Below are 7,334 nucleotides of genomic sequence, written 5' to 3'. Positions count from 1 at the left end.
TTTTCTATGCCGTCTGCTGTTTTGAAGAAGACTAATAAGTTGTCTCACAGACCACTTGCAGTCAATGGGTATTTTAAGATTTTTTGGACTGTGATGACACAGTCTGTTTGCAATAACCCAGCATCAAGGATGCTTTGGAGGACTATGAATTTAGGTAGTGGTCTCCCTTGTTCTCCCTGGGCAGTAACACTAAATAATAACCCATTGCTCCTGACTTGCTTTACCTGGATGATCTAGTAGTACTTTCAGTGGGTTGTGTCAATACTGGGAAAAATTCTTGTTCAAGTCGCAGAAATCTGCAGGGTAAATGTGATAAAGGGATGTCTCTTAGCAAAACTTCCCATCATGGCTTTCAGTTTGGCAGAGGGCTTGCGGTTACAATTCTGAATAACCCCAGAACTGTAAAGAATCTGTTCCTGTGGTCATAGATTTTCTAATAAGAGAAGTGGTTTCCAAAGAGTTACACAACCCACTGGTTGATTTTGGTGGGATCACCTGTATTGACAGAGAGCTCTGCAGTAAGTTGGGCTTTTGGAGGCTATTCTATGGGTATATGGCCTTCATCAACTTAAAGCAGGGGAAAACATCTCTTGCATCCCTGTTTTTCTGAACTACTTGGCGTGTCCCTTTCTCTTTACCCTTTCCTTATAGTAAATCTTTCTCTTGGTGACAGCCATGGTAATTGCTTTATGTAGGATAAAAGTCTTCCATTCTCTTGCTCTATTTTTATAGTATGCAACCTTCCACAGCTAGGTTTAAAAGGACAGAAAAATTCATGGTGTTTGCAATAGGAGCATGTTTTATGCTTGCCTGGTGGTAAAGCAGAGAGAATACTGCCCTGATATGGAAATGTCAGGGGCATAGGCCTGCATCTAAGGCAATAAATGTTTCTTTTATTTCTTGTTCCATTTTATGCTGGTTGCTATTAATTTTAAACTTTCCCTGGCATTTGCAGTAATAAAAAGGGCAAAAATCCTAGGGCTTTGTTCTTCCGTTCCTGAGACAAGTTCTCAAACTTCAAATGAGAGTTATGCCCATCCTATCTTCCAAGATGTCTGGGAGTTCTTACAAACATAAGTCTTCAGGCTGAAGCATCATCTGTTACTGATGAACTCTTCCAGAGCATGGCCCATATAGATTTTTATATAATGAATTTAGATGTTTGCCTCCATTAATCTATCAAACTCCTGCTGTCCTGCTGTGATACCGGTTAACTGGGACAGTTGCTGTTTTGTGATTTCTATCCACAACCCCTGTGTTGTGGAGCAGTTAGAATGGGTCTGTAGCTACAGCCCTGGTGCTTTTGTGAATCCTGGAACAGAGTACGTGCCTCCAACACGTACCCGAGAGAGACAGGTGTGCTGTGTCTTGTAATTTGTAGCTTTTGATTTGTGCTGGAGCTGTGGACCTCTGTGTTACAGGGCATGTGATGGCTCAGAGTTCAGATCCATTCTACTTCCTGATGTTTCACTTTAAAGTTGCCCTGACTTGCACAGCAAGCTCAGAGAGGGTGGGGATAGCTTTGATGTGAATTTTGCTCACTTCAGCGTTCTTGTGAAGGCATTTTCGAAACTACTGGTGCCTTGAATGTTCATACCACAAAGAACGTGGTTCAAACAAAGAACTGTGACTTATATCTCTGCATTATAATTGGGAGATAAGCAATTTTGTAGCATTTTCCAGTGATAAAGCTCCTCTCTAGGGCATTTTTAACTGCTCTGTGTCATACAAAGACAAATGAATGAAGCTGAAGTTTTAGTCACGTATCTTCATAGTATTCATGCATCTTTTCTCTGTAGGGTTGATTCCACAACATGATTGGTGTAAAATGATTCTTGCATGTCTAGATTCCAAAGACTTTAAAATTTGTGCTCAAATTAAGGAATATGCAGTACTTGGCAATGACGCATAGAATTGGAAAGAGAAATCCAATTGTATTTTACTGCTAAACAGATTTTCACAGCCTTTAATTTAATAACTGGAATGCTGACAGGAAGATTTGGCCCAGTACATCCCTATTTAGCTGTGCTATTTGGTTACTAGACTAGAGCAGCAAACCACAAGTTTTGTCATGTTACTGAAAGACATCTCACAACAAGGTCTACCATAGTATGCAGTCTAAACAAGGAAGAAATAACAATTCCTTGGCTGACCAAAGACTGTTCATGAAATTGGGCTTCCTGGAATGAGAGCGGCTATGTGTTCATCACCCACGAGTAAGTCATAAAATGTTCTTTTCACTGAGTGAATCCCTGTATTGCTCAGGGCTCGGCACAGTTTAGGTTTTCCATGAGTCTACTCTTTAAGGTGCCATGTGGGCACAGGTTCAACAGCTGGAAGTATCCAGACACCCAACACCCTTGGAAGCTGTGAGTGAAGCCCATTTCCATGTTGTTCATCATCTGCTGTTGTATTCATTGCAACCCTGTAAATAAATATTAACACTGTAATTATAGCAGTGCCAAGGAGGATGATTTTATTGTGGAAGTTTTCAGGAGCTGTTTAGCCAAGAGGCTGCTATTTTGCATTGGGGGTGGTGGGGAGTGGAACATTCCTTTTTCTGAAGTGATATTTCCATTCTGCTCTGTATAAATAATCCAAAGAAATGCATGTCTTCTTTCTGATATTACAGCAAAGAGGATTTATATGTGAAATAAATATTTGTAAATCTCTTTAAGGATGCCTAAATTATTTACGGTTGTTTTAGTTTGGTTTGCATGCCATATTGCTCTCTTCTGTTAGGCAGTTTTTACACCATCAGGCTTTTCACATTAATCACTGCAGTCTGTGCTCAGTTACCCCAGCCCAAGAGCCATCTATTACTTTCCAGCAGCCACAGCCAAATGATCTAATTTCTCTGTTGGCTGTTTTATCCAGTGGTTCATAAAACTGTGACTGTTATTGTACTAGCAAAGATACATTTTGATGTATCGCATTGTGTTTGCCATTTTCCCTTTTCCTTTCTTAGGAGAAGTCATGATTAAAATGGGATTTTCTTTCCTGGGAAGATACCCAGATAAGACCCAGATTCCTCCATGAAATTGAGTTTAAACTCGTGAATTTAAAAATCTTAAAAATTGGACTACAAAAGCTGGCTTGATTAAAGCAGGTATGATTGCTGTTTGTCTTCAAAATGTGCAGACTATTAGTAGGACTGTGCTTAAAAATGAGTTACTTGCTAGGAAGGGACACAACTTCAATCATTATATAAAGAGTTTGATCTCTCTAATATAGGTAACAATACAGATGATTCCTTTTCAGGTACATTGAATTTTCACCATTGCACTTTTAACATCAGAGTAATTTAGAGTAGATTTAAGTCTATGAGAATGACTCTGTCGAGTCAGGTTGTTAGTATAGAATTCTGTTTGGTTTGAAGGAAATACAGTGTGCCAAATCTGTTACATTTTAACTCCAAGAAGCTCCTTTGCCAGGATCATCTGGAGCAGACTTTCCATCCTGTCTCTGCTTTAAAGAACAGATTTCCATCATTAGGAGGCAATACTGGCTAATCTTTCCCATTTCTGACAAACTGAAGGCAAATGAGTTGAATTCATTTTACCTAAAAAACAGTAGGTCCAAAGTGACTGGGATGGTTGCAGTCACTGGGAGATCAACAGCCTTCCCTTGCTCCATTCCTTCACATTTTGAAGGCATTTTCTACTCGTTTATTTCCTTTGACAAAGATGTAGCATGACTGTGAGAAATTAAAGATTACAAGGATATTAATGTAAATAATTAGCAGTGAACCAAAATGAGCATCTCTGACGTGAAAAACTTAATCTAACATATGAATTAAAATGTGAATTATCAGAATAAATTTGTCCTTGAGACTGCTTCACCAGATGGAATTGGCCTTTGCCCAGTTAGCCTTGGCCTCATCGCTCTGCACCTGTGCTCTTCCAGGTACAGCAGCTGTGGCGTTTCGGTGCTGCTCACTAGGAATCCTAGGCTGGGTTTGATCTCAGTCCTTAACTCAGCCCCTGTCTCAGCAAAACTTTTCACTCTGCTCTTGAAGCTCTGCAGTATTTCACAGCTCTGGCTCTGTTGCTGGGAGTCTGTTTTGATATCTTTCTGTGCTGTATACCTTTTTTTAATATTTGAGACAAGGAAGTACTATGATATCTAGTTTTAGTTTATTACAGTGAATAAATAATGAGTAATTCACCTGCACACACAACAAGATGCATACAACTTGGATGTATGTGATGTCCTAGAGACGATCAATGGCATAAAAACATGTGGAAGCAATGAGGATCTAGAATTATATTTACCGCACAAGTGAAAATACTTTGAGCCTATATTTTGCTGAACTCTTGGAGATTTGGGTTACTTTGTGAAACAAAACTGTTGGGAGCAGTACTGCAGCTGCGGGAATCCTGTTGCTCTTCCCACACAGGAGAGCACTGATGCTCTTCCTCACCTGTGAAAAGCAGCTCAGAACTGCTGTAGTGAGGCTCTGGGGTGTTTCGCTCTCGCTGCTGAATGGGTTGACTGATAATGAGGTGATCTACAAATACCAAATCAAATAAAACTTCTGTGTGAATGAGCAGCCAAAATGGCTATTAAAAATACATGAATACAGATGCCTGCAAAGTAAGAAAGTTGCAGCCCTTCAATTGCTATAAATGCATTTTTAGCTCAGGTGCTGAAACTTCATTCTAAAAATGGGAGAGGACAGGAGCCCTTTTGTCTTTAAGCAAAGAAACAAGTGAACAAACAAAAACCTCAGGATGTTCTGCTCTAATCCTTGTGGGGAGTAGCTCTGACTCCTGAAATATTGCCAGGTGCTGATATCCCAAAAGGGCATGATTATTTCATGATAACAGTTCTCTCTGGAGTGGCTGACTGGTATTACAAAAAGGATTTATTGTGGAGAAAACCTTTATTTTTGGTGCTGGCTGTTGAGAATATTGAACAGCAGTTGCAGCTGAGGTGTAGTGATCCACAGTGATTAATGCAAATCTTTAGACTTCTTGTTAGACAGACATTGTGCCTTTTCAAGGTATAGGAAAGGAAAATCTTTGGGTAAATAAAGATAAAAGTACAGAGCTGCTTCTAGCACCTCCATGCACAGAGCAATGTCTGTGCTAGTTCCAAAGATAAATGGTGGATATTTTTTTTCTAGGAGACAAGTTCTGGAGTTCTCTTGGATCAGCTGCATCTGTGATCCAGCTCAGGTTTTTCCAGGTGCTCCAAGAATCCTTACGAGGGCAGTGAGCACATGGTGTGAGGCTGTATACGGGCCAGGGCCTCATCCTGCTAACTGAGAGTGAGATCGTACTGATAACCTACATGTGCTATTGGTGGTGAGCATGCTCTCTTGTCTAAATAGCGCATAAATAGTTGCAGCATTGGATTTTGGATTTGCCCAGTCTTTTGCATGGTGCTTTCAGAAATGGATCTCCAGATCTTTACAGTACATTATACAAAATTGGGTTCAGCTGCTGCTGTTATGCTAGGGGAAAGTTTTGCTTTGACAGGTTTAAAAGCAGATTTCAAAGCCTTTATACTGTTCTGGTCAAAGAATTTGTACGCATGTTTTCTCAAGTCATTTTGTGTTAATTTCTCAACTATCACTAAAACTGCAGCATGTCTTAGTGGCTGTCCTTTGGCAGTCATCAAAGGAATCACTGTAGTGTTTTTTTTTTTTTCTCTTTTTCTTTTTAATGTTCTTCAGCACAAGGCATAATTGCAAATATGCAGAGGAAGTGAAACTAGCCATCTATTCATTTTTCCATTTTAGTACTGGTATTCCAACCTCCTAACGGAGAACAGAATATATCTTAAATTAAAACAGTGTCTGTCAAAACTAGCATTAGTGGCAACATCAGAGAGCTGACACAGCTGGGATTAGTGTTACCATTCTTAAGAATGCAGTTAGTAGTGGTCTAGAGTGGGAATGCTCTAATTGTGCAAGAATGCAGTGTTCATCTGAAAGATTTATAATACATGTGAAATATATATAAAAACAGATTTATAGCATGTAGTAGCATAGATGTGATGAGCCTATTGAGATTCCATTTAAGCCGTCAAAACCTATTAAAAGTCAGTGTGAAAGAAACTGCTGGAAAAGTCCAAACCCTTTTCCTTTTATTCAGCTGAATATTTTCAGGCTGTAAAGGGGAAAATGGCCATTGAAAGTCTTTTGAACTAGACTGCTGAATTTCTTATGTCCTTTTCATTTGTCTTCCAAGATGCATCTCGAAACTTTCACAAATTGGAAAATCTATTTCATGTAAAATTTGAAACATAACTTACAAAGCTGAATATAATAGGTAATCAGGAATTAAGTGTAAAACTCAGTGTCAACTTGTGTAGTTCCTTTCAGTCAATAGTAATGGAGAAAATTAAAGACCGAAACCAAACAGTGACCACAAGAAGAAAATAAAACAATCTTTGGTGTCGTGATCATTGCTATTTTGACAGTATAAATGCTTTCTTTCTTCTGGTCCTGTGTACTGGTTTGCTTAGTTGCTTTTTGCGTTTTATAATTCACATGTGTTGGATATTGAGCACTGTGGTTATGCTGAATAGTAAGCATTGAATCTGTGAATACTCAAGAGTGAAGCGAATTTTTACAGGTTTTTGAGAGCCTCAGGCTAAGTGCCTGTGGCAATAAGAACTGAACCCACTGCCTGTTTAAAGTAGCAGTTTGATCATACGCAGACTTTCAGAGTCCTAGTACCAATCAAAGTCATTGCGGCTGCACAAAGCAAAGTGCTAACCTGATGTAAACTTGCTCTGCTCAGTTGCTCCCGAAGGAGGGACAACTCTCTTCAAAATAGTTTATATGTTTAATGTTGTTACCCAGTCAGTGTGCTGGATCAGATCGATCTGAAATGTGACCATATATTCATGCCAGGTTCTGTGTACTCTTGTGCTACAGAGTGATTTGGCAATGTAGAAACCTGATTGGCATTAATGATGCCGAAACATGGCCTCTCAGTTGCACTGGTGCATTGTAAGTACGATATGGCATCTAGCTCTGAACTCCCACATGGATAGGCAGCAGCCTGGACTTTGGGCTCATCTTTACGACCAAAAAACTCAGATTTTATTTTTCAGAATTGTTTTTTCAAGCTTATGATCAAATCCTCTGAGAGTGTTTGTACATGCAGTTGTGGCCATAACTGCCATAGGAGCAAATGATTGGAAGAAGCCTCCTGAATCAATGTGACTAGGCCCTATACTGCAGCTAACATACCATGTATATGTCAAGTTTTATTTACTTGTTTTTCTCTAAATTTCATTGCTAGTAGCAGAGTAGTATCTCCCCAAATGTTTTATTTTCAAGAATCCAAAGGCCAGCTGCATCCTTCCTAAATTTGCAA

The sequence above is a fragment of the Tinamus guttatus genome, unplaced genomic scaffold (assembly GCF_059628265.1).
Source record: "Tinamus guttatus ecotype Peru unplaced genomic scaffold, ASM5962826v1 Tinamus_guttatus_pri_ptg000451l, whole genome shotgun sequence".
NCBI lineage: Eukaryota > Metazoa > Chordata > Aves > Tinamiformes > Tinamidae > Tinamus > Tinamus guttatus.
The sequence above is the reverse complement of the archived record's forward strand: the minus strand, read 5'-3'. Positions refer to the sequence as shown.